This window comes from Manis pentadactyla, chromosome 1, assembly GCF_030020395.1.
Source record: "Manis pentadactyla isolate mManPen7 chromosome 1, mManPen7.hap1, whole genome shotgun sequence".
NCBI classification, from domain to species: Eukaryota; Metazoa; Chordata; class Mammalia; order Pholidota; family Manidae; genus Manis; species Manis pentadactyla.
Window position 1 is genome coordinate 149,256,279 of NC_080019.1, and position 27,786 is coordinate 149,284,064.

Genomic DNA, 27,786 nt, shown 5'->3' on the forward strand with positions numbered 1-27,786 from the left:
ATGATTGATACCATGGAGAAACAATGTTATCTAGTCATCTGCCAATTTAGCATTCCTAGCCCCAACAATGAAACAGGCAAATAAAGTGAAATGACCCAATAAAATATGTCTTGAAAATAAGTAAATATGACTTTTCAGTAAATAAAGACTACCTTTAGATAGGACACAGTGACAGGTCATAAGAACATCGTTTGGAAAGGTATCATCTTCTAAAAATGATCAAAGTTTTTGGACCTAGCAAAACGTAGATCTTTGAATGAGGAGTCTTGAGTTCTCTGAGGCAGTTCTGGCTTTCATTCCACTTGTCATTAAGCACACACATGAAAGCATATAATTATAGTGGCATGCTGAGATTTGAACTGCTGCTACATGAGCATATGTCTTTTCCTAAATGCCCTCTGAGCAGTAGCTGATCAGTGAGCATATCTTTGCAGTTCATGCCAGCATTTTTGACTTAGGTCAATCATACGTAGCTGACTCTTTTAAATCTTAGCTAAACGTTGGAATTTTACCTACATAGTCATATATAGAAGAACCATATCTATATTTTGCCTAACAGAATTTCATCAGAAAGCTATAGCAAATTTGGGGTGCAGACTGACCAAGGTCCCATGCAGCTGAATGTGTGAATATCTACAGCATCAAAAGCAAAGCTATTATCCATTAGTGGTTTTCAAGTGGTTTTCATGTAGCTTCAGTTGTGAGATAGGCTTTGAGTCACTTTTCGAAAATAGAAAAGGACAAAATGTACAATTAACCCTTAAAATTACAGTAAATTCAAGAGTAGCTATAAAAATGTGTGTTTCATATGCTACATTATTAAAGGCTTTCTTCAGCCAGAGAAGAGGGGTGCTGTTATAGTTACTGATCCAGAAATTGTGCATAACCTGCAATATTGATGAAGTTTTTAAATAGCTGCTTTCATTATTGACATAATCACTAACTGCCTTTAAAGTGACTCACCTGAAACAGCAATGGCAATAAATTTGATGTGCCTTATAGTCCACAGCATATAACAAATAGGAATTTTGTCCATTATGTTATTACAGTTTCAGAAACTTTGAGAACCATAAGCTTAAGGAACTTGAAATATGTAAATCCATAAATGCACCAGGAATTGCCTAGAGATGAAGTAAAGTTTCTTTTACATGCATATTCACACATATACTAACAATATTTCAGTATGTACATGCTATTTTGATTTAAGGTGGTTTTTTAAGGATTTCTGAATTCATGATATGAACCAAATCTTTGCCTAAAAGAAAAGCAATGTATCTACCCTAAATCTTACTGCTTAAGATAGCTCCTTTTAATCTGAAAAATCCCTCAGTGACAATGAGCTCATTTTAATGTTCTCTGATTAAAAAGAAGTGTGATTTATAGAGTGGTAATAGCTCAGTTTAAGATCCTACTGTTATTACAACACAGTAGGAAACATCTCAAGGCAACAGCTTTTCAGCAGAGAATGTTTTGGACCAACTGTTAACAAACTTGAATAGCTACAGCCCATCCTTTCTTTTTTGAATAAATGTGATGTGTAACATTGTGTAAGTTTAAAGGGTACAAAGTGTTACTTTCATACATTTATATATTGCAATATGATTGCCATGTAGCAATTTTTTTACCATTACATAATGATAGTACAATATTATTGCCTGTGATGATTATACAGCATATTAGATCTCCATGGCTTATTTACTACTCATTGCAAGTTTATACCCTTAAACACCATCACTCTTATCCCCACTCCAAGCCCCTGGTAACCACCATTTTACTGTTTTTTATCAGGTTTAACTCTTTTAGACTCCACATATAAGGGATAGCATACAGTGCTTGTCTCTGTCTGACTTATCTTGCTTAGCCTAATGTTGTCAAGGTCCATCCCAATGTTATTGTAAATGGGAGGATATCAATCCATTATCTTTTTTATTATTATAAGGTATCATTGATATACACTCTTATGAAGGTTTCACAAGAAAAACAATGTGGTTATTACATTTACCCTTATTATCCAGTTGCCCCACACACCCCATTGCAGTCACTGCCCATCGGTGTAGTAAGATGTCACAGAGTCCCTGTTTGTCTTCTCTGAGCTACACAGTCTTTCCCGTGAACCCATGTTCCCCATGAACACCATGTGCATCAATCATGATAACCCACAATCCCCTTCTCTCTACCTCCCCACCCACCCTCTCCCAACCCTCCCCTTTGGCAACCACTAGTCCCTTCTTGGAGTCTGTGAGACTGATGCTATTTTGTTCCTTCAGTTTTGCTTTGTTGCTATACTCCACAAATGAGGGAAATCATTTGGTATTTGTCTTTCTCTGCGTGACTTACTTCACTGAGCATAATACCCTCTAGCTCCATCCATGTTGTTGCAAATGGTAGGATTTGTTTCAATCCATTATCTTTTGAAGTGCCTAAAGAAAGAATGTTGCATTCATGTGTAGGCTGCACACATACATATCTGAATGCAGTTCATGAACCAATTCCATGCATTTTGTTAAATTAGACTTTAAAAAAAAATTGAATTGTATGTATTTTTACTATAGCACTATTTAGAAAGACTTATTATGTAAGATACTGCATCTTATTGTCATATTGCATATTGCCAATGAGAAATTTATCCATTTTGAATTTCATAAAAAATTTTCCTTTGCCTCATATAGGTACCTAATACAATACTTAAAAACTACTTTATATTTAATCATTTATTTACTGTTTAATCCTAAAACCTTAACATTTCAAAAAGGAGTATCTTTTTTTAATTTCTATTATTAAAATTCAATGACATTTCACAGTAAAGTAAATAACATTTGGGGGAAAGAAGTAAATGTCCTTTACCTTTTAAAAATGTTAGCTACTTGGCAAGTAATTGAAGCTAATATTTCCCAGAAGGTAAAGCAAATGATCGTGTCTTGCTGCATACCTGTGTAAATATCCAATAAAGAAATATTGAGTCATGAATATACTGCTGTATTGAAACACCATGGAGTGCTATTTTTGAAAATCTGTTTTTTAGGTCCACATCAATGAGTCACTGAAATTATTAAGAATGATATTCTCACCTAACTGATACTCAGAGCTTTGCTCCAGAATTCTAGGCAGATATTGCAGAAGGAAATATGGAAGGGAAAACAGAGAGACGGAAGGGATTGAAATGACTTCCCTGAGTCTGGGAAGGCATGTGCTGGTCTTGTTCTAAATGCAAAACTGTAAATCAACCTTTTCAAGAACAATGCTGTTTGAACTGATATTCACTGAAAGTGACCCGAGAGTTTCAGAAATATTACAACCACAGGGCTGCTAAGCATCCCTCCAATGTACACAGTGCAGGACTAAAGACTTTTAATACAAGCCAGGACTATTCAAAGAGAAGGATCTCAAATGATCCTGAAAACAGTGTCATCTGAATTCTCCCAGACCCTAACAGGAGTGCGGCGTTCTACCATTGCTGGCTTACAAGTCAAACTGTTATGCAATGGCCTTTCCAAATTTCAAAACAATTCCACTTAATTTCCCTCTAATTCCATTTATCAACAAGATTTATTTTGTGCTTACAGGATTATTATACAACTAATGTTAGATAATTGAAGGTAACAGGTCTTAAAGTAGTGGATTAATAAATAGTAAGATACTACAATTTAAGTACTGTTCTATTTTTTATTATACCAAAATATATTGCTCTATAATTCTTCAATTAAATTTTTATTTACTGTGTTATGTTCAGTGCTACACAACAAAGTGAACATTTCACTAACAAAATGTAAATGAAACAAACTTGACTAAACATAGGAAAATGCAGCTTTTCGTCTGTTATAAACATTTCATCTAGTTATTAGCCATAATGTTTCCGTATGTGAATGTGTGTATATTTAAAATGAAGGCACAGTATCAGCTAGGAATCTTCAATTTCAAAAGAGAAAAACTCATTAGAAAGGGCTTTTGATTTTTATTTTAAACCAAATCCTCTCCAAGACCCCTAGATATACTAAATTTTAACTAAATATTATTTAAAACTTTAAAATGTCTAATAAGAGATTGTGAAATCAGTTTCCACCTAACAATTCTCTAATCTCACCAGTTGCTTCAAATATTCCACTGTCCTCTACTCAATATTTAAATATTGGAGTTTCTCAGGACTCGTTTTTATACCTTCTTCTGTTTTCACTGTGATTTCTTATCCCTGGTTAAATTGCACCCTTTAGTGTCATTTTAACATGGAAAGATAGTCCTTGCCATCCAGTCCACAGGCATTTTGGTGGGCAGGGAGGGTAGTAAAACTGAGTAAAAGAAACAAGAGACTTTTCTAAATCCATAATGCATCAGGCTAAAGAATCTTAAAAACTTAAATGTCCTCTTGTAAAGAAGTTAGTAAGATTATACCATTATGATGTTGCCAAGATGCACCATTTTTTATGACTTTGAGGATCACAAATTACAGGACCCTGGAGAAGAAGGTTTGGAAAGACCAGGTGAAATGTGAGAGAAGAGGAGAAAATGAAGGGAGACCATATGTGTTCATAAACAGCTAATGAAGGCTGTTCTCTATTTGCTGTTTTTTTCTGGTAATTAACTCTACATGTGCACTACTCCACAAGCTGAAGGCACAATTAATGAGTTACAGCAATGCCCAGGACTCCTGATTTTTATCTCAAGCCTAGATTTTCCTTTGCATTACAGAGCCTAATACTGAGTCATTAATCAATACATCCCTGTCACCTCCAGCCAAATATTTATGACAGAGAACTTGTGTTCCTCTCCTTCCTGCTCGTTTTCTTCTGGTGATGTTTGTCACACTGCTGCTCATGAAGAAACCTAAAAGTTAAACTTGATAATTCAATATTTTCATCCTCCATATCAGGTCTGTCAATTTTTCTTCCATTTCTGCTATCACTACCCTAGTCCAAGCCACCAGGATCTCTTGCCTGGGTTATTTCAATATCTACCTGTTGTTTTTTATTATTTTATTCACATGGGTTTTTTTTTCAAAATTATATATGCATGCATGAATTCTGCATGGATTAAATAGTCAAATAGATCTATGTACAAGGTTTGCAACACAAACATGCACGCACACACACACACACACACACACACACACATACACAGCATCCTGAGATCTTCCTCCTCATTTCCCATGTACAATCATTTTCAATTCTATTAGCTAATTCTTTTGTCATTTACCTCTAGACAACTATAAAATAAATACATATTGTTACTTTTTGACTCAGAGTGGTGCATTAATTTCTTACATAGTATTTTAAATTCTCTTGAATTTATAATTATCTACTTTTTTAAAAATTTACTTGCTTTTACATTTATCCCAAACTACTTTGCCAGCTGTCATCTATATCTAAAGTTGTTCAGTGTATCAGACAGTCTTTCCATTTCTGCATCCTGGAGAATTTCCCACCACCTGTTGACTTGCTGTGATCTGATTGGTTGGCTTCTATGCCTGGTTTTCACCTATTTTCAAAATCTCCCTGAGGATTCCTTTCACCTTTCTCCTACATTTCCTGTCCTTATATTCCATGGCTTTTTATTTCTTGGTTCATACTCTTGATTTAGTAGAACACCTTTGGCAATAGCCTCCTGAGAAATCCTTACTAGGAAGTTAGTTTGTGCACCTTCTGTGTCTCAGTATTTTTTTTTCTACTCTAGCAACTCATTGATGGTGGCAGGCGATGGTATTTTAGATTGAAAACAGCTGTCCTTCAGAATTGGAAGGCACTGTGCCATTGTTTTCTATGCTTTCAGGGTTTTTGTTGAGAACTCTACCTAGTTTGATTCCAGATTATATATCTGTACCTTTTCACATTTTGTTTTGTTTTGTTTGCTTTAGTTTTTGTTTTCTATCCCTCTCTGGAAGTTTATATGTTCTTAATTTTGTCCCTCTGAAATTTCATGATGGCATACTTTGAGGGCAACTGGTAGATTTTTGCATCTGGAAATTTACTTTCCTCTGTTTTTTAGAAGTCTTAAATTATTCCACCGATTAATTTCTTCCTCCATTTTCCTTTTTCTTTCTATCTGTAATGGCTAGTATTTGTATGTTAGCTTTCATGGGCTGATTTTCTAATTTTCTTATGTTATCTCTTAGTTTTATAATTTTGTTGTACTATCTGGAATATATTCCCACTTTGTATTTTTGCTTTACTATCTGTGGTATATACCCTAAATTATCTTCCAAGCACACTATTAAGTTTTCGTTTCTACTATGCTTTTATTCTTAGTATCAAAGGGTATTTTTCATGTATTCTGAATATTCATGTTATTCTTTAATAGTACCCTATTCTTGTTTCATTTGCATATCTTTTCATCTCTTATTATTAATCATAGATTTATTAAGTTTTATTTTCCCTGCATAGTTTTTTTCCTCAAATTGTTCTTTTATTTTGTTCTCCATTTTCCAAGTAAAGTGGTTTTCCTCAGCTGTCTTAACCCTTAGATGACTGATTATATTTAATAGTGGGAGATTAAAATTGAATGTCATATCTGAGAGAGTGGTGTAATTTTGTCAATGTGGGTTCAGCAGAGCGATATGACTGAACCATACCTTTGCAAAACCCCAGTCATCATTTTTAAGTCTTTCCTCTGGGTCTTGTCAGATCATCAAAGGATGCTTTCCCTTGGTGAGTGCTTTGCCATTAGCAGTCTGGCTAACAGGATTCTTGAACCCAAGCTGGAGAAAAGGACTGATGGTTTCAATATAAAGTTTTTTTAAGTTCTACTACTTTCTTTCTCATACAGACTCTTACCATCCCCACACCATCACTGCAATGGTACATGGTATCTCGCATTATGTAGATTTTGTGATGACTTCTCCAGAAACGGTTCACTTCTATCCTTCTGCCCCTATGGGAAGGAATATGGGGATCCAACTGTAAGCAGCTTACAACCCATTCACCTTAGTTTGGCCCTTCCTGCTTTGTTCCTACTTCAATGAGACCTGGAAAGACTAATTCTGAGATACTGGGAAACTCAGTGGTATAAATCTGTTCAGTTCCTACATATATGTACTACTGGTTTATGATTCAGTTTTATTCATTTTGCTTAGTCAGAAAAGCCTTCCCTAACTTCACATGCCAGATTTTTTTTTCTCCTTATAAACACTTACCAAAACTCTCTAGTTCTTCTTCAGAGTACTAATTGTAATTGCAGTTAAACCTACTTGAATAATTACTTTTTAAATTCTTCCATGTTAGGTTCTAAGCAACTTGATAGTAGTCCATGATTATCTTGTTTTCAGCGCTAATGTAGTGCTGGGCATATTTTCTAGGATGTGATAAATACACAGTAAATGAATGAATCCAAGAAAATAAGAGAACTGAAATAAACACTACTAAAATCTTCAAGACATGACCTATTACTTACAACTCTGTTAATTATACCAAAATACAAAATCATCCCAAAATATTAAATATTTATATTATGCTTGATCAGTTAATCCACATCAAACCTAGAAATAAGTGCTAGTTGATTCCATTTTTAAATAAATAGACTAAAAATTTTCTGACAATTTTATAAAGTTATATAGCTCTAAGAATAATATTAAAGGTGTTCAAAATAAATATATATTTTTATATGCCAGGTATTACTAAAGGATATGAAGAAAAGTAAAAAAGAGCAGGGTGAACAGAGAACTCTTGAGGAGTTATTTCAGGTAGGGAGGGTCACGAAAGCTCTTTATGTTAAGTTCACATTTGAACAGAAATCAGGAGGAGATTTGAGATCAAACCAAAGATATCTAATTGTTCTTTACTTACACACACACACATGACTTATCAGGAAAGATACTAATTGTTAGTGGCACTATAGACATAAAGTGGGAGAAAGCTTTTCCTGTTTTGCAATTATGGGAAATATTTTCCATAACTTGCAATATGCTTTTCTCAGCATAGATTCAGTTCTTGTGATTATTACAGTCAACATTTTTTAATTGTTTTCCTTTAAGTCTTAGCTTCTATATTTTGGCCTTTCAAGCCTGTCAGGAATAAGAATAGGATCTATGTTGGGATGCACATTCATTGCTACAGAAAGAGAAGCTTTGAGATGATTGTTCTAATAGAATAACAACTAACTTATTTGCCAGTAGTACTAAAACTTTCATTATTTTCTGAGTAGAATGATGATTTTGGCTTGTTTTTTCAATCATGTAGATATAGGCAGTCCCAGAGGGGCTTGCTGATAAAGGTTTGCAAAGAATCATTCCCTTGGAGATTTATAACTGACAGTGACTGAAAAGTGAGAAGCATAATTCCACTAGTCATCCTTTCCTGTCATTGTCTGCAAACCATCAGTGGGTTTGGAATCTCATTCCATATGATTCTTTGGATACACAGCAAGCTGACAATCAGCTTTACTTCTATGTATGTGTTCTACTCTCCAAAACTGAAGAACTTTAAATAGAGACAGAGATTGGCCATAGATACCCAAGAATCATTTTAAATGTCCAGCTACAACCTGAATACCAGGCTTCAGCAAAGTGATCAACAACAGCACTTTGTCGTGTCTAAATCCCAAATTTAATATACAATATATACTATATTTTATTACCTGTATTTCTTCATATGGAAAAGATCATTTCTCTATGTTATTCACAAGCCTGTGTCATGCTATCCAACCATAAATTCACTGCCCTACAATAATACTAATATTAGTTGAATATTTATTAAGTACTGTTGTAAGTACAATAGATTGATAAAAATAGTTTTTTATAGATAAATTCATTTAAACATCACTTCAACCCTTCTGAAGTAGGGGCTAATTTACCCCCAATTTACAGAGGAGGAGGAAACTGAGATATAGAGGGAGTAAGCAGTTTACCCAAAGTTGCTGAGCTCATAATTAGCAAATTCTCTATTTAAACTAGAATACTCTTAAGCCAAAGTATATTACAGAACTTTAATTTCTAGCCTCTACTGTCACAGTTTCCTTACTCTTCTTGCTAGCATCTCTCACAAACTCATTTCTATTTTAACAGTCAGGCAAGTTGAATAACAATTTTGTGATTCCCTTCCCCATTTTCCACAAGAAAACCCTCAACAAAACCTTTTCCTTTTGTTCCAAGGCTATCCCCATAGATATCAATGATTCTACTAGTTGTGGACATTGAGTATATGCTTCTATGGATACCATATGAGTCCTGAAATCAACACTGACAGACAAGAAAATTAAGTACAATAATAATTGACTCAACACATCCTTTTCTTTTTAATCTTATTTTTCATTTTATATTCATAATAGAATCAGAGAATAACTCTGCCTTCCAATGATTCAATTAACACTTTTTCAGACAGGTAGTGAAGAAAAGTGCTTGTGATACATTAATCTCAACAGTCTACTTTTTTTTATATTTCAAAATAATAATCATAATGGGAAATTATTAAGTCAGGGTTGAAAGAGATAATTTTTGAGAACTTCAACATGAACTCACTAGATATTTATACTGACTGTCCAAGTTTTAGGAAGCAAAAAAGGATCTTTAGAAAGAGAAAAAATGATTTTAAAGTGAGGGAAGATGTTATAGAGAACTATACTTAAGGCAATGAGTCTGGTTCTAATCCCAGCTCTATTTCTAACTTCCTGTATCAATGTGGACAAAGTTACTTACTATGCCTACACGTTAAGTGAAAATGTTGAATTATGTTATCATAAAGGCTCATTTCTATCTAAAGTTCTGTTTCCATATTATTACAAAACAAAGGAATTGGCAAGTTGATAGACATGGCCTATTCCAGAACTGATATCTGAGATCAGATAATTCTGACTTGTCTCTTGAAGAAGCTGAAAAAAACAATACAATCCTTTTTCAAATGCTCTGACAAGCTGACATGGTTCAGGTACCCACTTGACCCCCACAAGTGCAAACCTCTACCATCCATCTTTGAGTATATGGGCCTTCTCAGTTCTTACTTATTTATATTATAAATTCCATAGATGAGTAATATTCTTTAAGAAATAACATCTCTTTCTAAAGAACACGGAGGTGTAAAGCTCCTCTGACTTTCACATCTGCCCAGTTACTTCTGGTATACTTTGTAAAGTGCTGCTGACAAGATGGCACTCAGCCACTAACTCGCCATGCTTGTAGCATCACAGTTTTCTCTAGACAAGTCATTCTGAACTTTGGCTGCATGTTCGGATCATCTGAAGTAGTTTCTAAAACTACTTATATTGGGTCCCACCCCAGAAGTTCTGATTTATTAGGTTTGACATGGGGCCTGAACATTGGGATGTCTCAAAAGCTCCCTAGGTGATTCTAATGAGCAGTGATTTATTAAGAGTTCTTCTGAGTTCTGAAAATGTGTCGAAGGAATCCATACTCTGGATCACTAAAACTGTTGTGTTCACCTTTCTGCATCAATCTCCCTGCCTCACTCCTGGTGTATTCTGAGTTAAAAGAAAGGGTATACATTATTCATTTGTAGCTATAAGAAACTATTAGTATTTTAAGTGAAAGAAAAAGATGGCAGACTTTTCTACTGTTGAGATAATGCATAATTCATCTTAGGTAGAAACCAGCTCCTTTCTTTTATTAAAAAAGAGATTTTTTTTTCATTATGAAAGGCAAGACATAGGGCAGAGTTTGAATGAAAATTTATAAAGAAACATAACTGATTTGCACAATGAATTTAACATTTGCTCTTGATGGCATAGAGAAATTATTTTAACATGAAATAATTTTATCTTTGAACAGGTAATCCAGAGGTAGAAATTGTGTGTATGTGTGTGTGTGTTTTCTAATTGAGGAGTTGTGGTTTGCTGTTTTGATTTTTTTTTTATGGTGGTGCTGGGGTGAGGGTTGTAGAGAATGGGGAAGAAGTTGAGTGGGAAGAGAAGGAAAAACTAGGAGAAGACTTTACAAAGAGAGAATACATTTCAACAACACTGGTACAGATTAAGCCCATAGGAAAAATGTGGCCATTATTTAAACATTTCCTGAGACAGTGTGTGATTCATAAGTTTAGAAAAGGCAGTTTCCTGTTCTCTGCTATCATCTTCTTAACCCCAACCCTCCCTGAAACTTTAATGTAGTTTTGTTAACTACTAACTTATTAATCGTGTCTCTTTCCCCAGTTTGGGAAATGAAGTCTACATTTACCTGTAGAGGTGAAGCCAACCGGAAGGGCTGAGGGAATATGTGGAGGTGGAGAGAGTTGGCTGGGATGCTGGGGAGAGGCCAGCCCAAGCCAGGAATCTGGCACATGAGCCAACAAATAACTACCAAGACATGTAAGAGAGCACACTCTCTCAGAAATACTTGGGGGAAACACAAATTGCTTGGAGTCTAAAGTGTGATTGGAATTCAAATTATTTCATTTGAAAATTAAAGAAAACTCTGCCCCACTGAAGACTAAAGGTACACATGGGTTACACAGTGGTATATTTATAGAGGGGGCAGAACTCCTAGTACCAGAACTTATTTAGTCCTTCTCATCAGTCTTATTATCCTTTTGGGAAGGTGAGCACATCACAAAGGTCAGAAAAGTTCCTTGGAACTTTCATCCCATAATGGAAAATAAGAGCTTACTATATACCCTTTGCTGAAGGGCTGAGACCTTGAAAAAACTCCTGATTTACAGATTATACTCATGATTTCTCTGGGCTTTGTAAGAAGTCCTGTGGGAGTTGCAATGTCTTTCTACCTGAAGTTATATTTGTTTCTTATTGTTTTTGTGAGGTGGAAACTCTATCAAAAAAAGAAAATAAGCTGTAAATTGTCCAACATTAGGACAATTACAGGATACTAAATAGTTTCCAAGTCTGTAAACAAGGTATACCTTATTCAATTACTGGTAGTTTATAATAGGATAACTTTTATTCCTTTAAGGGCCTTAAAATGAGATATGTTTAAATTCTCAGCAATGGCCAGTATAACTATACCCATGGGATATTCTCAGTGATAGGTTGGCATTTATCTTATTTAGAGTGACTTGTTTCTTATAGAAATACTGGAATAATTTCTAGTCCAATGCTTCCAAAAATACAAAAACACTGAAAGTAAGTAAAATACAAAAAATACAAAGCTGGATGCCTGCTTAAGAATCACCTCAGCAGCTTATTAATGCTGCAAAGGCTAGGAGCCCAAATGCAGGAGTGAGAAGCAAAAATTAATTTTTCTAGAAAAGTATGAAGGAATCAGATATGAGAAACACTAAACTATACAATAGATCCCTCAAACAATCTATAGTTCTGGAGTTTAAATATCTTTTGCCACTAAGAGTAAATGTATACATTCTGCTTGTATTATCTGATAATGTTCTTAGTTTATTTCATAGTTTTAAAATTTTGCATTCTAACTTCTCTCCTTCCCCTTTCTCCCCCTCCTCATCCTTTTTCTCCTCCAACTTTCCATCTGAAATTTAATTGATGATCAACATTAAAATAAAGAAATAGCTAAGGAAAGGTCATTCTAAGCTGAGGGAATGGCAAATGCAAAACAGCAGGCAGGAAGTAGTTCAGTGTGTCTGAGAAACACCAGGAAGATATCCTTGGTAAGTAACAAGCACAGTGAGTGAAGCAGAAAATGATAGTTTTCTTGACCAAAGACATAGAAAGAAGTCAGATATATAAGCGTTTATAGGCTATGGTAAGGGTTTGGATTTTATTCCATTTGCAATTAAAGGTAATTGAATAGTTATAAATTAGGAGGAAAAGTGGTGTTCTGGCTTATATTTTAAAAAAATATTACCCTGCCTGTTTTGTGGAGATGAGTTATGGTTGGTCAAGAGTAAATTCTGCTAAGAAGCTACAACAGAGGAATATAAGAATGAGATGACAGCCCTGACAAGGGTATGTACTGGTTAATACCCCTTGGCACCCAGTGTAATCCTCACCCTCTTCTGTCACCTCCCCTGTGCTGCAGATGTTATATACTTGGGAACATCCAGTATGCTCCAAAATAACTACAGAATTTGACTGACTTTCACTAACACAATCATGGTGGGAGAATATTTGGAAATTGCTAGGGAAGAAAACACTTATCACTGGTTTGGGCCAAATTTAAAGACATAGCTGCCCTGGATCTGTTGAGGTAACTCAAAGAATAGAAGAGACTCCACCAATTTGTTCAAATGGTTGACTGAGATGTCAGCTCAACAATGTCCTACGTGTAAGTTCAGATGTCAAACATATATATTATAATGGAAAAGAAAGGAGCTCAAGGTTTGGGGAGAAGGAAACGTTGGAGTGGATCTATTCTCACACTATGGCTCCTAGGAAGGCACAGAGGACAACTTTCACCAGGATATTATAGGAGTAAACACTAATACAGTACATCTAGGAAAACTTCCTTTCTTGCTGGGCTTTTTGTGTGAACAGAACTGAGATGATATCATCTGAATTGGCTCTCTGGTTTTATTAGAGATATGGTCCAAGAATGGCAGCATTTAAATGCTTGAGAAAAGGTTGGCAAGACTACCAAAATGGATTACAGGGCTTGCATGTAATCAGAATGTCTTCACCTGCAGAGATTGACAGTGCTCATGTGATCATGGCACAGCCTACTAAGGTATTAAGTGGTGTGTTTAATGAAAAACTAGGCCTAATAAACAGCAACCTGATTCAAGTTATCCAAATGAAAGCTCTCAGCCTCTCATTGAGATCCTAGACCTCAACCAGTTCACATACCTGAAGCTCCTGGAAAGAAAGACCCTGAGAATCTGCCAAAAGGGTTTTAATGAAAATCACCTTCCTTAGCTTTTCCCCAGTGCAACCTGTAGACATCTGCTGGGATTACTGTGCACAAAGGAGAGGGAAATACCCAAGCTTTGGGGAGATTATAAAACATTGAATCTGAGCTGACACTATTTCCTGGAGATGCAAAAATGCCTTTATGGTCTACCAGTCAGAAAGGATTTAACAAAGTCATGTGATAAAGATTTAGCTCAAAATCCATCAGACTTGGACCCAGTTGATCTGTTGATCTATCTCTTCCAAGTCTTATAAGGTGGCATTAATATGTTTTGATCAAAGACGTAGTAGCACATTTGTTTTTATAATGTTGATAGGGATAAATAATTTCAGAGCCTTATACTTGGTCTCATATATAGTAATCATCCTAATTTTATTGCTTTTAAATTGTGTAAATATCAGATTATTGAAAGAAATATCCTTACATATGTGCCTGTTCAGTGTGTGTGTGAAAATAGGTCATAGAAAATAGAAGTAAAGTACTTAAAGTAGGTGGTAACATTAATTTCAACTAATGTTCCAGGTGTGATCTTTTTGCTAGAACAAATCAACATACCTATTCTTATTAAGTGTACAGATTCTTATCTGGCAAGTGCTCTGTAACTTGGGGAGGTGGTGGGAGGGGAATGTTCCCAGCCTGGGGCAAATAAACCACAAACCACTGAAACCGAACTCAGTCAAAGGAAAAACTATGAGGAGAAGGCCTTTTATTGCTTACAAGACTCATGGCTCCATCTGTCTACTCCTGCTTGCCTGTTTCTCTCCTGTCCAGGCTGAGAAAGCGCTCAAAACCTCTCCAATCCCTGCGTGTGCTTACCTCTTCCCCTACCCCTTGTAAGCACCTATGGATATGATGGACTACTTCTCTCCACTCCTTGGAAACACCCATTGACATGGTGCTGGGTTAAGGTCATGGAGAGATTTTGGAAATAACTGCAATTTTACCCACATGCTCCCTCACCCAAATTGTAGTTATTAAACATCATTAGGCAAGGGCAGTGGTAACTGCCTTCATTCTTTTACTTCAGGAGTATTTCAAGTATTATCTGTCATTATCAGTGCACTTGATCACAGCACCATTGCTTGGGACACTGTACTGGCCCACCACATTCATTACCTCACCTTGATTGCACCCAGTGAGCAGGAGACAGCAAGTACCCTAAATGTGTTTACAAGACATGTACATAGCAGAAGAAAGAGATAAATCTCATGAAATTAAAAAACCTGTCATCTTCATATGGTTTCATCAATCCAGTAGACCTGAGGAATAACCAGATATTCCCTCCAAAGTGAAGGGCAAGTTGCTTTGTCTTATATCTCTATAACTCAGAAAGAGAAAATGCTTACATTTTGAAAGCAATGTGTACTGCATATAATACACTGTTCTGAGTAATTTAACAGGCAGTTTTAATGTTAAGCACAGTAATGGCCCTCCACTGATGTCCATATCCTTTGTTACCTCTGAACATACTACATTACTTGATAAGAGGGACTCTGCTAAGGACTGAATTAAGGATCTGGACTTGGAGGGATTATTCTGGATTTTCTAAGTGGACCCAGTGTCATCACATGGCGTCTTTAAAGCAGAGAACCTTTTGGCTGTTGTAACAGAGGGAGATACAACTATGGAAAAAGAGGGAGATGCAATACTGCTGGATTTGAAGATAGAGGAAGAGAATCACAAGACAAGGAATGCAGGTGGCCTGTAGTAGCTGAAAAAGGAAAGAGCATGTATTCTTTCCTAGAGCTGCCAGAAATAAATGCAGCTCTTCCAACCCAGGCAGATTTCTGACCTAAAGAACTGTAATAATAGGTTTTTGTTGTTTCAGGCCACTAAGTTTGTGGTAATTTGTTAAACAGCAATAGAAAACTAATATAGGACCAGAGCAAGAAAAAGTTCTGAAACTGGTAGGTATGTGAGTATGGTTTAAGCTGCTTTGTTGCATGGCCTTTACAACACAGCAGACTCAGCAGGGGTCCAAACGTCCCTTGCACAAACAAATTCTGGTGGACCACCTGGGAATCTGTGGTAGGAGAATCACGATGCAGACTATCAGAGTTTGGGTTTGCATCTAAGTCTTATTATACAAACAGCTAACATTTTGAAAAGCAGCTCCTGGGCTTGCTACAAGGCTCCCGTAGAGACAGAATACCTGATTTGGAACATCAAATGGACACGTAACCTGATATGCCTGTTACTGAACTAGTTCTTATCTGGTTCACCAAATCCTAACCTCAGGTGTGCACAGCAGTACTCCATTCTCAACTGGAATTACGTAAGGCTTGGTAATCTCTCTTTCAGCTATATTGCTAGAAATAGCATCTTCAAATTCAATATGTTAATCAAGTTTTTATCTTCCCCCAAACAGAAAATCTCCTCTTTGAGGTTCTATCAAGTGATGAGTGAATAATGATATGATTAATTTATAAATAGTAAATTTTATTAAAATGACAAGTTGTATAACCTGAGAAAAATTTTTCACGAAGTTAAATGATCATGAGATATTGAAATGGTTGGTTTTTCCTATTTTAAAGAAGATTAATATGAGGCCAAGCAATGATAAATTAAATGCCATATTAGGAAGAGATGGAATTCTAACCCAAGTATGTTTATTACAAATTTATACTTTTTTTCTACTACAGCAGACTCCTACCCAGATGTTTATTGATTCCTTGCGATCCACCAAAAACTTTACTATACTTTACTTACTGTTCACAATAACCTTATAAACTCAGCAGCAGTCAGGATATTTTAAATTTTGGCATCTAGTCAAGATTTATTCTAACTAGCTAAGGTAACCTTTTGAACCTCTGTTTCTCCACCTGTAAAATGAGGCATTTGGACTTAATTATTTGGGTGGCCACTTTTCATTCTAATCTTAGGGGTCCATATTATGTTTTCTGTCATTCTTTCTCACTCTGCCTGAATAAACAACGTTACTCTGGTAAAATCAAAAGAACTTATTTTTAGTATTTATCATTTATGTCAGAGTTAAATTCTCATGGTTATGCTTGTTAACTATATTATGGAGGGTAAACTGAATATTTATTTTTATGTTCCCAATGCCTGTGTAGAATAAGGGCTCAATGAAAATTTGTTGAGGAATTAATGATACATATGATTTAATTACATAATCTAGGACTGTATCTGAGGAAATGATTCGTGTTTATGAATAGGCTAATGTGAAAGGCTACACTGGTACTGAGTACAATTCAAGGGAACAAGTTTTCCTTTAGGTAGGTAGATTTTACTTTGACAAGTGAGGCACAAACAATTTTTTGTGTATTTACAAAGTGAAAGTGAATTCATCTGTGAATGGGGAATGCATTATTTGTCTTTTGTTTATCGGTTGGCTAGTTGTTTTTTGTTTTTTTTTATATTGAAATATAAGTATGAAAATATTGTGCTCACATTGGCTATTCCTTGGCTTAGTCTTTGTTGCCCCATAATGCATGTACACGTGTGTTTCAGGTATGAAGTAAAGGAGCTTGATTCTATTCCAAAACACAAAAATAAGACAATTTGACATGTGTGAGCATGAAAACAGGACTGCCTACAATGAAGTCTCAAAAAAAACATTTTTGACTCTGATGGCAGTGATCTGTATAATTCATATATATGTATATTTTACTGTCTTCTGTGGGGAGAAGAAAAGATAAATTTTTACTTATGGTATTTAGATGGAGTATTCATTAAAATATTAATTGTCTGCTTTCTCTGTTTTGCTCCATTGTTGTTCAAATGTGTCCTGACCATAAATCATGCAGTTCCATGCTATAGAGCAGCACTCATGTTTCAGAGTCGGCAACTGCCTTTCTGAAGGAGGGTCAATTGATTTTCACATACATGTGCATGAAAGCTTAAAGTGGATTACCAATTCCTTTCACCAAAAATAAATATATTAAATTAAATTAAAAATAAAATGAAACCAAAAATCAGTGTTCATCTTGCTAGTTGTTGGGTTTTTAAGCTGTTTTGTAATAGAATGTTATAGATGTCAATGTGATTGGCAATTAGATTTGTTTATTTGCCTTCCTAGTTTTCTTTAGTCAGAAGCATTATTGTACAGATAACATATCGTGGAGCTAACTGGAAATAAGAAGCGAGGACACGATTTTACCAGCCAGTGTGATTAGTAGAGATACGTAATTGCCTATTTACTTTGAAGCTGTCTTTTAATGAAGTGGTACTAACTAAAACTCTAATGGAGAAAAATTCTTAATTCCTTTTTAATATTTCCCTATGTCTGGGAATGTAATTTAAAATAAATTTGAATGGTGATTGCTAAATTATATTCTTTCTCATCAGCACATAAAGTTGCTTCTCTGTTTATAGACAACAAAACAGATCATTTAAGATGTTATAAAAAAATAAAGTGCAAATCATTAGAAGATAATCATAAGAAGTCCAACCAAAATTCAGTTCTTACACAGTTTAACCCAATTTGTTTATTTTTTCATCCAATGTTCTTAATATATTTATCCAAAAAGAGATTATCAAGTCTGTTTTCTGCATTGCATGTTATTTATAAAAATAATACTTAAATTATATATTATATTGGAATTATGTTAAAAATGGAATTTTGTCCATAGAAATTATATCATTGAAATGTTTAAATTTCCCCATTAAATGTGTCTATTCAGCATTATGCTGAGTGTAAAACACCAATTACAAAAGGTCACCTTCTGTATGAATCTGTTAATAAAACATTCTCAAAATGACAAAATTATAGAAATGGAGAATAAACTAATAGTTGCCAGGTGGTAGGGATGGTGAGGGCTATGTATAACTATAAATGGGTAACCATAGAAAGATCTTTGTGGTAGTGGACTTGATCTGTATTTTTACTACAGCAGTGGTGACATGAATCTATACATGAGATTAAATGGAATAGAAATTATATACACACACCACACCAATGTCAATTTCCTGGGTTTGATGTACTTAAATAAGATATAACCCTTAGAGAAAATTGAGGGAAGGGAATATGAGACCTCTGTGTACTATTTTCTGCGAATCTATAATTATTTCAAAATAAACTTAAAAAAATTTTTCTATTGAGGTAGTATAGTGTAGTAATTAAGTCCATGAGCTCCAGAAACAGATTGTCTGGATTGGAATCCTGGCTTTACCTCTTACTAGCTGGTTTTATCTCTTATCAGCTGTAAAACCTTAAATAAATCTAGGAAACTGGACTGCAGTTAACCTTCTGTGCAAAATGTTGCAGAGAACAATGTTCTCTGTTACAGAAAACAATGTTCCCTATCCTTATGTAAATAACACAAAATGTCGCCTGGACTTTAGGAAATACTATTTAAGTGATTTCTGTCATCACCATCACTATCACCATCATCATCAAGATTACAGAATGCATGTGCATGGAATCATTGAGGAATCATAGAAACATTGATTTGACTTTCGGTTAGAGTACCAGCTTATCCAAGATAACACCGTTTAGGACCAACCTACCTATTATTCATGTCTACTTTCAATCTTCAATGCGTCTTACTGGGATTAAAAAAGATATGGGTATTTTATTAAAAGGTGAATTTAGCTCATGTTGGTTCTTTCCAGCACCCCAATCCATATTACATAAATTCTGTCAACAATAGTTGACAAAAGTAATCGACAATAAAAAAATTCAGTATCTCATGGCAGTAGTCTCTTTTCAGGCATTAGTAATTATGAGAAAGTTCTTTCTTTGAGCTGAAACCTGACTACATAAATGGACCTCTCAACTCCCATGATCCAAATCTGTCTTCTGATGTTATACAAATGAGGCTAATTTTTCTTCCTGCCTCCAAGATGCCCACTCTTTTCAGCAGTACTTTTTCCTTAACATTGTTATCTTCCACACCATCTACCATTCCTAATGAGCAAATGTCTTATATTCTCATTGCTTTCCCATGGAATCATTGGAGTTTGTCAGTACTTCTTTTAAAAGGTGGTGTCCGGACTAACACCTACTAAATATGATCTATGTGCTCTGTAAAGCAGTACTATTGTCTGCTTTATTTAAACTTGTGATGTATTTATCAGTGAAGTTTAATATGACATTTAGTGCACTGGCAGCAATGACACAGTGTGTAGACACTTTTAATAATTAATAATCTGAACCTAAATGTTTTCTATGGAATATTAAATATCCCATAATGCCTATTAGAACAATTTTTCTGATGTGAATGTTATGAAAATAGTCAGATTATGTATTTCCTAAATATATAAATTAATATATACTAATAAATCATATAGATTATATAAAATATAAGCTAATAATTAACAATAAGTTAGTTAATAATAAATTAGTTAATTTTAATGACACTATAAAATGTTTTAATATATAATAGATATATTCTATTAATAATATTATGGCTCCAATAATATTCATATATTATATATATTCCATAATAATCTACTTGAAAAAATCCACAGCTGCAAATTTTATGTTCAGTAAAATACAAATGATGGAAAACATAGTGCATACAACTTCAGTCTGTGGAGAATAAAAGTGTTTTCAAAGAAAATGACTGTAAGCTTTCATCCTGCAAAATAACAGCACACATATTTGGAAAACAGATGCTAATGAATGCTACATTCCATTGTATATATTGAGAGGAAAAAAATTTTTTATTGATGCTGGTAGGTCTATCACAATGTAACCAGGTTCTAATGCTTATAATTCATACATTCATCTCCTAGTCATAAAACATTCCAGTGTACTCCCCATAGTTAGCTATGTTTTATTAGTACCAGCCTATAATAGCCTGTGGAGAGATATCTTCGTCATTGCTTCATATTAAGATATAGCTGAGGGCTACGTGAGAGTGTCTGGGAATGGGGTAGTTAAATCTTCCCTGAGAAAATTTACCTCATACTATCTCATTGTTTACATTGCATGCAAAAGAATCTTGACAAAATAAAATAAAACACACACAAAAAATAACTTGATTCCTTTGACTTAAGTTGACATGATGCATATTACATAAAATGATTCTTAACAGAAAGAGAAAAAAGTATACTGTGTTTAGGGAGAATAATAATTTATAATTCTATGCCTCTTGAAACATTTTAATAATATACATGTGATTTTCGGTATATAATTTTTTCAATTTACAGCTGGATAAATGGAATTCAGAAATCACTTCCTCAGCATTGAGAACAGTGACTAAACTATGCAAAAGGTATAGCAAGTGTAAACCTGGATTCTTGAGCCAAATTTCTTGCAAATAAAGTATCAGAGCTCCTTAAAAACAAAAGTGGAAGACTTGAGTCTCACCCTTGTTCTGTCATAACTAGTTATGCAACCTGAGGAAGTGTTTAAAATTTACTGAGCTTCAGTGTGTTCAGGGGCAAGTTGGTAAGTATGGTAAGTATGACACCCTTTTCTAATCGTGAAAAATACAAGATTCTTGTAAGATGACTAGATGATTCAAAATGAACATTGAAGCTTTGGAGAAAGAACAGACAAATCAGTTGTTTAAAAGTCAGGAAATGAAGGGTTCTAGTAATAACATTAATTCCTGTGTTTCTAAGAGAGTAACTTAATGTTTCTGGGAGCTGGTTCTCTTGTTACAGTAACAAAATTTAATCAGGTGATAGATAAGGCTACTTTCAAATTCAAACTTTGGTATAACAGAGATATATAGAATTAGGACAAATATGCATAGAATTAGGCTTCAAATTTTGGTTGTGAGTAAAATTATCATAGGAAACAATAAAGAGAAGGTTATAAACAAAACTGAGTGAGAGGAGGAACCACCAAGGGAGACAATAGAAGGCATAGTTAGACTAGTGAGAAGAGAAGCAAACTTGTATTAACAAGTCAGGAAGAGAGAATTCAGTATTTATTCTGTACTTTGTTTCTGCCAGGCATATGACAGATCCTTTATATGCTGTTGTGAAATCAAAAACAGCATTCCTACTATACTAGTGCCATTCCATACATCAGGTAACTTAGATCCAGAAAGGGTGGATTGCAATTAACATTCAGTTTCAGTTTCTATTTTTTTGCTTCCCTCCACGTGGTAAGAAATATGTGGAAACCAAATTATAAGTCACTAGAGAAGAAGTGGCTGATGGTGAAACATATTCAGAAAAGTTTTTGGTAACTTGAACAATGGAGTAAGAGCTGTACCATTGGAGTAGAAATGGGAAGGAAAGAAATAAGGTGCTCGAGCTCAACAGACAAATCTGGCAAGAATTAATTTGAGAAATAGATTAGCACTAAGCAGAAATAAATGGAAATTGTTGAGAACCTGGCCATGATTAGAAAATATAAAATACTAGTGGATACATTTGGGGGCTATATTAATATGCTTTGGTAATACCTCTCACCTAAAGGAGACAAAAAGAGGATGGCAGCAGCCCAGACTTGGTATTCTCAAAATGTTACTGGAAAAATCAAGGGGAAATAAGTATAGGCAGCTTCGGAAGTAGTCAGTTACCGCTTTCAGCTGGGCAGGAATCTGTGATGGACTTAGAGGTTACAGAAATGCTGAAGTTATTTCTGATGTAAAATATTTCACATTGTTTTTGCCTTAGCACCACATTCATAGGCACTTATTGTTTGAACATAACATTGACACCTTGCACCAGTAGCAGCAATACCTTTTTTTCCCATGGTATTTTCACATGATCTACTAGTATTCAGGATATAAAGGTATGTAACGTGTTACACAGACCAACCAGTTCAGCAATTCTTTATTTTACAAGCCCATCCAACAACAAAATGCACACATTAAAAATGGGAAAAATACAAGCTCTGTTTTTGTCTTTATTAACCAGTGACTCGAAAAACTTCCTTTTCTTTCCCTACTTTCCTAAAAAAAAAAAGGAGTTTGTCTTTTGCTATCAGAGTTTATTGCATGCCTTCGTAGAAGGTCCTTAACAAAATGCAGAGGACAACTTTACACCTGACTCTAAAAGGTTAATGGCTTCCTACTTTTGTTTAATTAAAAAGATTTTCTTTTAAAACTGTCTGCTATTGCTATTATTGGGACTAGGCTTTGTATTTCCCACTTCTGATGGAAAGAACACCTTAGCTTCCCTTTCAGCTACAAATTCTCTGTTACTAATCCTTCCTCCTCACCACCCAATCTGATAAGTATATACCTTTCTTTCCAAAGCCAACTTGCAGGACACCACTCTACAAGCCTCTCCTAATACCCACCAACAGTCATCCCATGAGGAACTAATCACTCTTAATTGTGCCAAGGGAGACAGCCACTTGGGTGTTTATTGTAAGAGAACAGGGCTGAGCAGAGCTGTCACCAAACCCTGGCTCTGTTGTGAGGGGCATCATTACGCTTTCTGGGCCTTAGTTTTCAAATGATAGATATCATTATTATAGTTATCTCTCTATACATCCACAGTGCATCTAATTTGTAATCATATATGTATGCATATATATTAAATTAGACAATGTATTAGATATATTTATACTGATGTATAAACTCTATTATTTATTGTCATAATCCTAACACAGGACCTAACACAGTTCTCATAGTAATAAGCATATTTGATATATAGTTTTTGAATTACTAAATGGCTAATAAATACAATAGCAATCTATCATTTAATGAGACCACTGGCCCACAGCTTTGTATTAAGCACTTGATGTGAATTCTTATTTAACCTCAATAGCCATTAAACAATGTATGTAGTATCTTCATTTTATTGTCGATATTGATCAATTTCAGAAGTTGAATAACTTATATAGGGTCATAAAGTAAACATGTGAAGGAAAAAAAAATTGAATCTATGTCCATCTGATTCCAAAATTGAATGAACGAATGAGTGAAAGAGATGAATCATTCAGTCAAGTTATATCCATATATCTACAAGGGAAGAGGTACACAGACCATAAAATATTCCCTAACTTGTGCTTGCCTGGTACATTCACTAAGTTTAACTTCTGTCTCTCATGTCCACATTCTAGCCATCAAAGAACTGGAAATGTGAAATTAGCAACTTAACACAGCACATAATACAGAAGTACAAGGAAAAGTTTGCTTCCAGAAGTTGGAATTCATGAAACCTGGTGTAAACATAAAAGCAAAATATATTGCATCCTCTTGTAAAAAAAAATCCTCTTCAGCTGTATCACTAGTGAACAACTCAATTTTATATATCTTTTAAAAATAATTTTAAAAAATACTTACACATGATTGCTAAATTTAAGTTCATCCTTTAAGATGCTTTAGAAAAATCCCTTATCAGTTTTATAGTGTTATATAATTACACTGTCAATAATTTCAAAATTTAAAAATCCATCATCACCTCAAATATGATACAAAGTCCTTTCCTAACTTTTGTGTCATTCAGTTTCAGGACGATGTTAGATTTGGCTCCTAGAGTTGCCTGGCACACGTTGATGGTTTTAAAGCTTCCCAGGCTGTTTGAACCGGTTTAGTCTCCTGAGCTGAGATCTGGTGGTCAGCAGGCTCTGGAGCAAGTTTTTCTCCTGTGAGGCTGCTTTATCTTTCTTCTGTGGGGCACATTTGTCTTTCTTCTTGGAGCCAGCAGATTGACCACACCTAAACAAAGTAATCTATCCAGTTCAGATCACAGAGAGGTTAATTAAAAAGGCCCAGTCATTACATATGCCAGGGCATCCTTCAGATATGCCTGCAAACAAAATCTTGTATTTTAACACCTTCATTAACTTAATTACTTCATATCTCTGTAAGGAACCCAAGTTCTCATCAGAGGGCTTCTCAGGCTTCCTCTCCTCTGCCTACAGTGTTCTTCCTTCAGATCTTCACAGAGCTAATCCCTCTTATAGCCCCAGACGGCTCCCAGGAGAGACCCTATCTGACTGTGGCAACAGTATCCCGGTCCCCCCACGCCACCCTGCTCCATTTCATTACCCTGTGCTAATTTCTTCAGAGTATTTGGGACTATTTGGAATGATCTTATAGTTGATATTTTCTTTACTTTTTAATACTTCTCCCCAATAGAATGTAAGTTCACACTAAGGAGATATCTAGGCCACAGAACAGCCAACAAATTTAAGAGAAAAGAGCAAGTTAAAATGACTAGCTCTACATTTCTGAGTTTTCATAGCATCTTGTTGAAACCTCTGCTAAACCATTTACTATTTGGAAATATATACATACAATTCCTCCATTAGATTCGGACCTCATAGACGAGTAATATTTTATTCATCTCTACACAATTTTCAGACAATGCTCAGTAAATACTTTTAGTTTTATAAAATAATAAATATTACAGAAAATATAGGATGAATGGAGCTATGTTTTAAGCAGAATTGTTTTCAGTCAATTTCAGTCTATGACTCATTACCTTTCATTGATCAAGTGGTCATCAAAGTGTTTTAACCCTGCAGAAGCCTTCTCCTTACTTCTATGACCTCACTCTATGTCCAAGACTGTGAATATAAGGCTAAACCTTAATGAAATACAGTTTCCTCCATCTCTTAATATTCTTTATTTCTTTTGATAGCCCTAAAGGGCAGAGACTATAATGGCTGAGTTTCTGTACTTCACAATCAATGGGTAAGTGATAATAAAGACTAACATCCAAAATTCTAGTGCTTTAACTATTGTATGTTCTAAGGAAACTCCACAGTGCCACATTAAAAATGTAGAATGAATTTTGGGTTATCTGCTTCATGGTTCAGAAAATGCTTTCCCACTTTTGTGCACCACCAGGAGATTGCTTTGTAGTGTGGCTGCTTTCGGATTCAGGAGGTTAAGAGTGACCCCTGGTGGCAATGGCATTTCTCATTCACCTTTAACTAAAGGGAAGCAAACTGACTTCAGTGGTTTACCCACATGTCATCCACAATGACAGACTTATGGTTAAAGAGTATCAGTCATAATGAGTTGTGTGCACATTAAAACAGCCAACTATTCAGGGGACTGTGGATTTGGAGGGTGGACACAACTTTCATCCTTAGTGTTTGTGAACTGTGTTAGTGTAAATGCTAACCACAGCTTGTTTCAAGATATGAATGAGACATTGCTGAACACAGGGTGGGGAAAAATGTTCACAATCAGCTCTAATCAGCTGGTGGGATCTGACACCAGCATACCACTGGTCAAAACCCTTTGTTGAGCCTTCCATAACCTTCCACCCAGTATACATTCAAGGCTGGCCAAATAAAACAAGGGGAGTCACTGGATGCAATGAGTGTTCTCTCTGCACTGTGGGCAGAATGAAGACTCCAGGACTAAAGGTTGCCAGATAAATACAGGATGTTCAGTTGGGTAAGAATTAAAGATGAACAGCAAATAGTTTTTCTTATGAGTATATCACCAACTATTGCATAGAACATATTTATACTAAAATACAATTCATTGTTATTGAAATTAAAATTTAACTGGATGCCCTGTACCTCTCTTTGCTAAATTTGGCAATCTTAAATGGGCCATAGAATTAAAAGTCTATTTAAGAGCAGATAAAACATTGGCCAGAGCTGGCAACTTGCAAATCCTCCCAACCAGTGCTTCACTAATGGGGTATCCCACCAGTGTCCTTGATGACTGACAGGGGAGATGAGACATGGATTCTCAGGATGCTTGGGGCACTGGGCAGGGCTGGAGTGGCCAGAGACTGAGAGGACCATCTCTGGCCTCTACGGACCTAGTCGGTAACCTGTGGGGTCATGTGGTATTATCCTTGTCTATTTTTGTCACCATGTTAGGAAAGTTGGGAGATTCTCTTCAAATGTCCTTTCCCCTTCTTTCCCACCTATAGTAAGATCTATGCTGGTTGTTAGGCACTGATGGGGTTCCAGGCAGAATGTTGACAGAATTCTCTGATCATATTGATGGGGCTTAGCTGTGGCTGCTGGGACCATGATGGGTCAAGTAATGACTGTGATGTTCTAGATCACTCTGGTCCTGGAGAGGCTGAGGCAGGTAGTGGCAGTGCTGACAAGGGATCTGAGACCAAGCCCAGATAGCTCCAGCTTGCTGTAGGAGAGGGTGGTAGCTTTAGTTCTATTAGGATTCTTTAATCATTAGAATCCTACTTCATGCAGTTAAAGATAAACTGCCCATTAGAGTTTCTGCCCTTCTGAAGGAATGAGAGCATCTTTGAGATGCTTAGCCTTATAAAGAAGAATTTGCAGGAATTGAATTGTTTAATGGAAGTTAGACTTGAGAACACTTTTAACAGAAATACAAAAGCTGGAGGCCATTAATAAAGGTCTGGAACTTCCAACTGTTTATTTGAGCTTAAGAAAAGAAACTTAGAAAAAGACTGAAAGAAGAGTAATCTAAACGTTTAGAATAAGATGGGCTGATGGCAAATCTAACAAGATTCAGTCTTCAAATGGGGCAAGACCCTTAAAATTTCAAGTAGATACAACTAAAACTGCCTTCATTATACATCAGGAAAATGAAGTGTAACTTCAGACATTAAAAAATTATTTGAATGGAAATTACAATCTTGAGGAAAGCACAAAGCTGCTTTCAGAGGTAGAAGGACAGAAACAAAAATGAGTGAAAATCAAATGAAATGCAATGCTATAAAACTCTGAAGTGGTATGGAATACATTCTTGGTTCGAGGCCCTTCTGTTTCATTGCATTAAGTATATCATGCCATTCTCTTCTGGCCTGTAGGGTTTCTGTTGAGAAGTCTGATGATAGCCTGATGGGTTTTCCTTTGTAGGTAACCTTTTTTTTCTCTCTGGCTGCCTGTAATACTTTGTCCTTGTCTTTGATCTTTGCCATTTTAATTATTATGTGTCTTGGTGTTGCCCTCCTTGGATCCCTTGTCATGGGAGTTCTGTGTACCTCTGTGGTCTGAGAGGCCATTTCTTCCCCTAGTTTGGGGAAATTTTCAGCAATTATTTCTTCAAAGACATTTTCTATCCCCTTTTCTCTCTCTACTTCTTCTGGGATACCTATGATTCTTATATTATTCCTTTCAGATTGATCACTCAGCTCTCTTAAAATTCTTTCATTCCTGGAGATCCTTTTATCTCTCTCTGCATCAGCTTCTCTGCGTTCCTGTTCTCTGTTTCCTAGTCCATTAATCGTCTCTTGCATCTCGTCCATTCTGTTTTGAAGTCCTTCCAGAGCTTGTTTTATTTCTGAATTCTCCTTCCTTAGTTCTT

General features: G+C 35.4%; 1 long non-coding RNA gene across 1 annotated transcript in view; it reads right to left on the bottom strand.

Annotated features, from left to right (window-relative positions):
• The window catches only part of LOC130683630 (uncharacterized), a 59,050-nt gene extending 34,876 nt beyond the window's left edge, over window positions 1-24,174 (bottom strand). The window contains exon 1 of the long non-coding RNA XR_008997526.1: window positions 23,978-24,174. This is a non-coding gene — a long non-coding RNA (uncharacterized LOC130683630). The remainder of the gene's footprint in view (window positions 1-23,977) is intronic.
• Window positions 24,175-27,786: the final 3,612 nt, after the last annotated feature.